Source organism: Saccopteryx leptura, chromosome 8, assembly GCF_036850995.1.
Source record: "Saccopteryx leptura isolate mSacLep1 chromosome 8, mSacLep1_pri_phased_curated, whole genome shotgun sequence".
NCBI lineage: Eukaryota > Metazoa > Chordata > Mammalia > Chiroptera > Emballonuridae > Saccopteryx > Saccopteryx leptura.
Genome location: NC_089510.1, coordinates 75,149,863 through 75,157,021, shown reverse-complemented (window position 1 = coordinate 75,157,021; position 7,159 = coordinate 75,149,863). Strand labels below are relative to the sequence as shown.

Genomic DNA, 7,159 nt, shown 5'->3' with positions numbered 1-7,159 from the left:
TATTGCAAAGAAGAGAGGGCTGAGGAATGGGAAATGTTTCTTCAGCCTCTGGGGGCGGAGGGCTGGCAAGTAAGCAGTTTGGGTGAGGGAAGAGTGGGAGGCATGGCCAGGACTCACTGTATGCTGAGAGGTGGGGGAAGGGCGCTGGAGTAAGGTGGCGGAGACGAGTAAGGGTAGGGTGTCTAGAGAAAGTATAGAATAGAAACTAGTTTCAGATTTTCAGATATCCACCTACTGACCAAAAGAATTTTTGCCTGTTTGGAAGATACGAGGTAGGAATAGTATTAAAAAAATTAAAACTTTTCTTTAGAAAAATTTTAGAGAAGGAAAAGGGAACAGGATCAGATAGAAATGTTTGGGAAATAACAAACTATGTGTATGGACCTTGTTGATTATCAGTTTTTCAAAATGAATTACAGCTCCAGGAAGGAGAATGAGTGATAGGATTATGGGAAAGGGCTATTGTCTTGCTAATGTTTTACAGAGAGAGCAGAGAGAATGTAGAGTGCTGAAAGAGAAACCAGTTTTACAGAAAAAGAAGCCATGTTTGCAAAAAGAAAAAGTATTTTTTATGTTAGAAATGTATATGTTGCCTGACCAGGCGGTGGCGCAGTGGATAGAGTGTTGGACTGGGATGTGGAGGACCCAGGTTCGAGACCCCAAGGTTGCCAGCTTGAGGGCAGGCTCATCTGGTTTGAGCAAGGCTCACCAGCTTGAGCCCAAGGTCGCTGGCTCAAGCAGGGGGTCACTCGGTCTGCTGTAGCCCCCCGGTCAAGGCACAAGTGAGAAATCAATCAATGAACAACTAAGGAGCCACAACAAAGAATTGGTGTTTCTCATCTCTCTTCATTCCTGTCTGTCTGTCCCTATTTGTCCCTCTCTCTGACTCTCTCTGTCTCTGTCACAAAAAAAAATAATTAATTTAAAAAAAGAAATGTAGCCTGACCTGTGGTGGCACAGTGGATAAAACATCAACCTGGAAACACAGAGGCTGCCAGTTCGAATCCCTGGGCTTGCCTGGTCAAGGGTCATATGGGAGTTGATGCTTCCTGCTCCTCCCCCCTCCTCTCTCTCTCTCTCTCCTCTTTAAAATGAATAAATAAAAAAATATTTTTTTAAAAAAGAAATGTATATGTTATTTCAAGACTTTTTTGTTAATTCTCCTTTTTAGTGGCTATTTAATAGCCCTATGATGTTGAAATCTTGGTTTAAATATTAATATGTAGTGTTTAATATATTAATTATTAATAATATCTTTTTATATGGTGTATAAATGTTTAGCTTATTATCATTTTTGAAGCAGTATTGTACAATGTTAGGTCAGCAAACCCAGAGTGATAAATATTAGCATTGATTGGCTTAACAATAGAATTTCCAACATAATAGGTAGAAAGAAGAAAATAGAAAATAAATAACTAATTGTGGTAGTAGGAAACATTTAAGTTCTGAGCCCAGATTAAAAGGGCTAAAAGATGTGAACAGAAATCTGTTTCTCTTGAGTTTTTTTAGACATTATCTGTTAGGGTACATAAAATTACAGTATAAATAAGTTATGTTTTCTTAAAATGTAAAAAAAATCTAATTAGAATATAAAATTTATTCTATAAAATATTATTCATTTCAATTGGTGCTTGTAACTAAATCTTTAGAATTTTTTTTTATTTGTATTTTTCTGAAGTTGGAAACGAAGCAGTCAGACAGACTCCCGCATGTGCCCGACCGGGTTCCACCTGGCATGCCCACCAGGGGGCAATGATCTGCCCATCTGGGGCGTTGCTCTACTGCAACCAGGGCCATTCTAGCGCCTAAGGCAGAGGTCATAGAGCCATATTCAGTGCCCGGGCCAACTTTGCTCCAATGGAGCCTCGGCTGTGGGAGGGGAAGAGAGAGACAGAGGAAGGAGAGGGGGAGGGGTGGAGAAGCAGATGGACACTTCTTCTGTGTGCCCTGGCTGGGAATCGAACCTAGGACTCCCACACGCCAGGCTGACGCTCTACCACTGAGCCAACCAGCCAGGGCCTTAAATCTTTAGAATTTGATACATAAATATAATAGAAAACAGTTTAAATCTTTTTTCCTAAGTGATCTATAGAATTAAAAAACTCAGAATTCCCTTTATCAAGGAAGCCTCAAGCCCTAACAGGACTGTTAGAATCTATATTGTATATATGCTGCCTCACTTAGGACAATCAAGACCACATCAAGAAAATGTTTCTGGTTGCCTAGTTTAAGTGAGATTCTAGCTTCCAAGCAAGTGATCAAATTTTGGACACTTTCCACCAGTTTCTGTTTGCCAGAATCAAAGAAAATACTAAGGCAGTCAACTTAGGCCTTTACATAGCAATCAGCTCTAGAAATTAATAAGGAAGTGTATTATAAGTTTTCAAAGAATAGCATCATCAGCTGCTAAAAAATAAATAAGTATGCCTGACCTGTGGTGGTGCAGTGGATAAAGCGTCGGCCTGGAAATGCTGAGGTCACCAGTTCGAAACCCTGGGCTTGCCTGGTCAAGGCACATATGGGAGTTGATGATTCCAGCTCCTCCCCACCTTCTCTCTCTCCCTCTCTGTCTCACTCTCTCCCTTTCTCTCTCTTCTCTAAAATGAATAAATAAAAATAAATAAATAAATAAATAAATAAATAAGTAAAACTAAGCATTTCGGAAAGGACATTGCTCTTCCCTCAATCACATAACTCTGTTTGGCCCCTAAGATGGCTGGTTAGTCAAAGACGGGTAAGATTTTTGAAGGCAGGAACAACCTAAGACAGGCACAGTTGAAGTGGGGCCATTAGGAGAAGGCTTAAGAACTAACAAAGGTGAGGCTCAAATCCTCACCCCAACAAAGCAGGAGCCTGCTCCCCTGAAATAGTGGCTTCCATCCACTGCCCAGGGCACCAAAAGAGGGGGACTCCCTAGAAACTCAAGAAAAACCAAGCAGCTGATGATACTACCAAAATGTAGCCCTAAAACCAGTGGGGTATTGGGGAAATTTTAGTGACTTTACTAGAACCCTTGTTGCCAAAGGTGTATTTGCAACCAATTAGAAAAAGATTTTTCCAGCAGGAAAGATATAATTAGAAAAGCCAGACTTAGAATCTATTACAGAAGGCATAATGTCTGAGTGTTTAGTTTGTGCCCAAATAAATACTAAGCAAAATAAAGAAGTTATAAAAAGAAACAGGGAAAGAGGAACTTTCCCAGGTAAACATTTAGAAATAAATATTACTAAAATAATTGACAAGTAAGTAGAAGCTTTTCCTACTAGTAATGAGACCACAAATAACAGTTGTTAAGAAATTGCTATATGCAATTCTTTCCAGATTTAGCTTGCCCATTCTAATGATGGGCCTGCATTTGTATCCAAGGTCTCATGGCTAGTAGGAAAGGCATTCAATATTAATTAAAAACTAATTAGAAATTACATTGTGCCTACAGGCCCCAAAGATTCAGGGCAGGTAGAATGCATAAATTGAATAGTGAGGGAAACTTTTTTTTTTTTTTTTTTCCAGATGAATTTTTGAGTTTATTGACCGGCAACTACAGGGGAGTAAGAGAAGCCCAAATCCTGCAGCCGTGAGGGAAACTTTAACCAAATTTCTTTTTGAAACGGGTGAAGAGTGGCCCTCCTTAAGGCAAGGTGCACCCCCTCTCACCCCTTTAGCAATAACAGCTCGTGGGCCAGCCTGAAGGAACCCAGCTCCCTGGAGGACTAGGAGACCATGGGTGCCATTGGAGCCGTGCTGAGACCGCTGGACACCACACAGCACTCCAAGGGCTACTGTAAGGTCCTGGCGCTTGGCACATGGCTGCTGGCACTGCCCATAATGCTGACTATCCAGCTGATCCACAGGGAACACCGGACCTGCTGGCCGGGAGCTAAAGCACCCACCATGCCTACCTGACACTGCTCTTTGAGAACAGCATTGTGGGGCCTAAAATGGTCATTAGACTGCTCTACATGCACCTGCCCTGGGCCCACTGACTCACAGCAGGCCTCCTTCCCAGACGCGGCGGCCAACCCCAGAGTGCTGCACCTCATCCTGGGCATTGTGCTGCTCTTCTGGGCATGCTCCATGCCCTTCTGGATATAGCAGCTGCTGGCCCAGTGCCTTGGCATCCAGCTGCTCACACCCCGTGACAGGAATGCCAATAGGGGCATGGACACCCAAGACTTCTGGCAGTGCCCCACCCACTCCCAGCATGCCTTTGGCAGCTTGCTGTTCTCCAGCAACCAGCTTGGTTGTCACTAAAGGTATAAGGTATGGAAATACTTTTTTTTTAAAAAAAGGAAGAAAGTTTATAAAAATTAAGAATTTATATAAATTACAAAAGGTTTGTACAGGTTATAAGAAATTGATCAATAACATTTGTTTCATCAGTATACTGTATTACTATTAATGAAACCATTATCTACCTGTTAAATATCTGTTGCATGTTATAGGCTAATATTCCAACTCAACAGCCTCATACACCTCATTAAAATGAGTCAAGGATTTGACTCAGGATATAAAACCAGTGGGGAAGTGGTAAGGTACCAAAGAATTGCAAAAATTAATATTAATATTTTAGGAGAAAAAGTCAGGCTTCTTACCCCATCCTTTCTTTAGAGAATGAAGGGAGAAGAATGCAGAAGCTTTCTGGTTTGCAAGGACAACTGGGTCATTTAGTTTAACTATAGTTCTCTGAAAGGATAAAGGTTATCTGAAGAACTTCCTTTCCCTTTCAATAGGAGACAATGTTTGCATGCCCTACACCCCTGGTCAGCAAACTGCGGCTCACGAGCCACATGCAGCTCTTTGGCCCCTTGAGTGTGGCTCTTCCACAAAATACCACATGCGGGCGCTACCTCGATAAGGAATGTACCTAACTATATAGTTTAAGTTTAAAAAATTTGGCTCTCAAAAGAAATTTCAATCATTGTACTGTTGATATTTGGCTCTGTTGACTAATGAGTTTGCTGACCACTGCCCTACACTGATTTTAACTCTCCCTCCCTTCCCAGAATCCTGAGAGTAACATATACTTCTAGGCCAAGGGTCAGGAACATTTTTGGCTGATAGAGCCATGAATGCCACATATTTTAAAATGTAATTCCATGAGAGCCATACAATGACCCATGTACGTTACACATTATCCAATAAAAATTTGGTGTTATCCTGGAGGACAGCTGTGATTGGTTCCAGCCACCTGCAACCATAAACATGAGCGGTAGGAAATGAATGGATTGTAATAATGAGAATGTTTTATATTTTTAACATTATTTTTTTTTATTAAAGATTTGTCTGCGAGCCAGATGCAGCCATCAAAAAAGCCACATCTGGCTTGCGAGCCATAGGTTCCCAACCCTTGTTCTAGGCAAAGGAGGGGAGATAGACACTAAAAGATTTGTGAATGTCTATGATATGTAAAACGACTTCACTATTGTGTTACCTTGAAAGTTTTAATGTCTTATAGATCCTCTAGACAAATGTTATAAGCTTGTTAATAATTATGGCATGCTCCCCCCAACTTGTATGTGGTCAAGGTTAGATAACTAGCCTCAGAGTTATATTCGACACTACACAATTTGAGTCAGCTATACCCCGTGTTAGTCATATGCAGCCGGCTTAATCAATAAAACTCCTCAAAAATTCATTTGGACTTAGTGTCTCTACGTAAACGTGCAAAAGTAAGGTACAGTATTTTACAACAGTGTACTGAGCTAGATGTGTTACACGAATTATCTCAGAGGTCAGTAAGCTCTTTCAGTATAGGGGTCTGATAGTAAATACAGTGTGTCCGTAAAGTCATGGTGCACTTTTGACCGGTCACAGGAAAGCAACAAAAGACGATAGAAATGTGAAATCTGCACCAAATAAAAGGAAAACCCTCCCAGTTTCTGTAGGATGATGTGGCAGCATGTGCGCATACGCAGATGATCACGTAACACCGTGTATACAGCAGAGCAGCCCACGGCCATGCCAGTCAAGATGTGGACGGTATAGAGGAAAGTTCAGTGTGTTCTGTGGCTTGCTAAATTCGAATCCGTGACCAAAGTGCAATGTGAATATTGGTGTGTATAATGAAGCGTGACCACATAGGAATAACATGACTCGGTGGGATGAGCAGTTGAAGGAAACCGGCAGTTTGGTGGAGAAACCTCGTTCTGGTAGGTCATCAGTCAGTGACGAGTCTGTAGAGGCTATACGGGATAGCTACCTAAGGAGACCTAAAAAATCTGTGCGTGAGCCCACATCAAAATGCACTGAATAGGTATGATACTGGGAGAGTTTTCTTTTTATTTGGTGCAGATTTCACATTTCTATCGTCTTTTGTTGCTTTCCTATGACTGGTCAAAAGTGCACCATGACTTTACGGACACACTGTATATTACCCAGCTCAGGGCATCAGCCTCTGTTGTAACCTAACTCTGCCCTTACAGAATAAAAGTAGTCATAAATGAATTAGCTTGGATGTGTTCCAATGGAAGTTAGTTTATGGTACTACAATGACAATTTTATATAATTTTTATATGTCACAGAATATTATTCATAAAATTTTTTTTTTTTTTTGTATTTTTCTGAAGCTGGAAATGGGGAGAGACAGACAGACTCCCGCATGCGCCCGACCGGGATCCACCCGGCACGCCCACCAGGGGGCGACGCTCTGCCCACCAGGGGGCGACGCTCTGCCCACCAGGGGGCGATGCTCTGCCCCTCCGGGGCATCGCTCTGCCGCGACCAGAGCCACTCTAGCGCCTGGGGCAGAGGCCAAGGAGCCATCCCAGCGCTAGGGCCATCTTTGCTCCAATGGAGCCTTGGCTGCGGGAGGGGAAGAGAGAGACAGAGAGGAAGGAGGGGGGTGGAGAAGCAAATGGGCGCTTCTCCTGTGTGCCCTGGCCGGGAATCGAACCCGGGTCCCCCGCACGCCAGGCCGACGCTCTACCACTGAGCCAATCCGCAGAGCCGGAGTCTGTCTGACTGTCTCTCCCTGTTTCCAGCTTCAGAAAAATGAAAAAAAAAAAAAAAAAATCATTGAGAAATGGACTACTCATTCTTGGCTCACAGGCCATACAGAAACAGAATGCTGGTTGGATTTGGCTCAGGCTCAGTTTGCTGACCTCTGCATTATCTTATGGGGTTAGTGGGAATTTCATAAGTGAACAGGTACATGATAATT

At 42.5% G+C, this 7,159-nt stretch overlaps 1 protein-coding gene across 1 annotated transcript in view; it reads left to right on the top strand.

Moving 5' to 3' along the window:
• The first annotated feature begins 252 nt into the window (after positions 1–252).
• Positions 253–7,159, top strand: part of LOC136379459 (actin-like protein 6A) — a 46,280-nt gene continuing 39,373 nt past the window's right edge. Inside the window, exon 1 of the mRNA XM_066346845.1 lies at positions 253–272. The gene's annotated coding sequence lies outside the window, so the exon portion shown is untranslated. The remainder of the gene's footprint in view (positions 273–7,159) is intronic.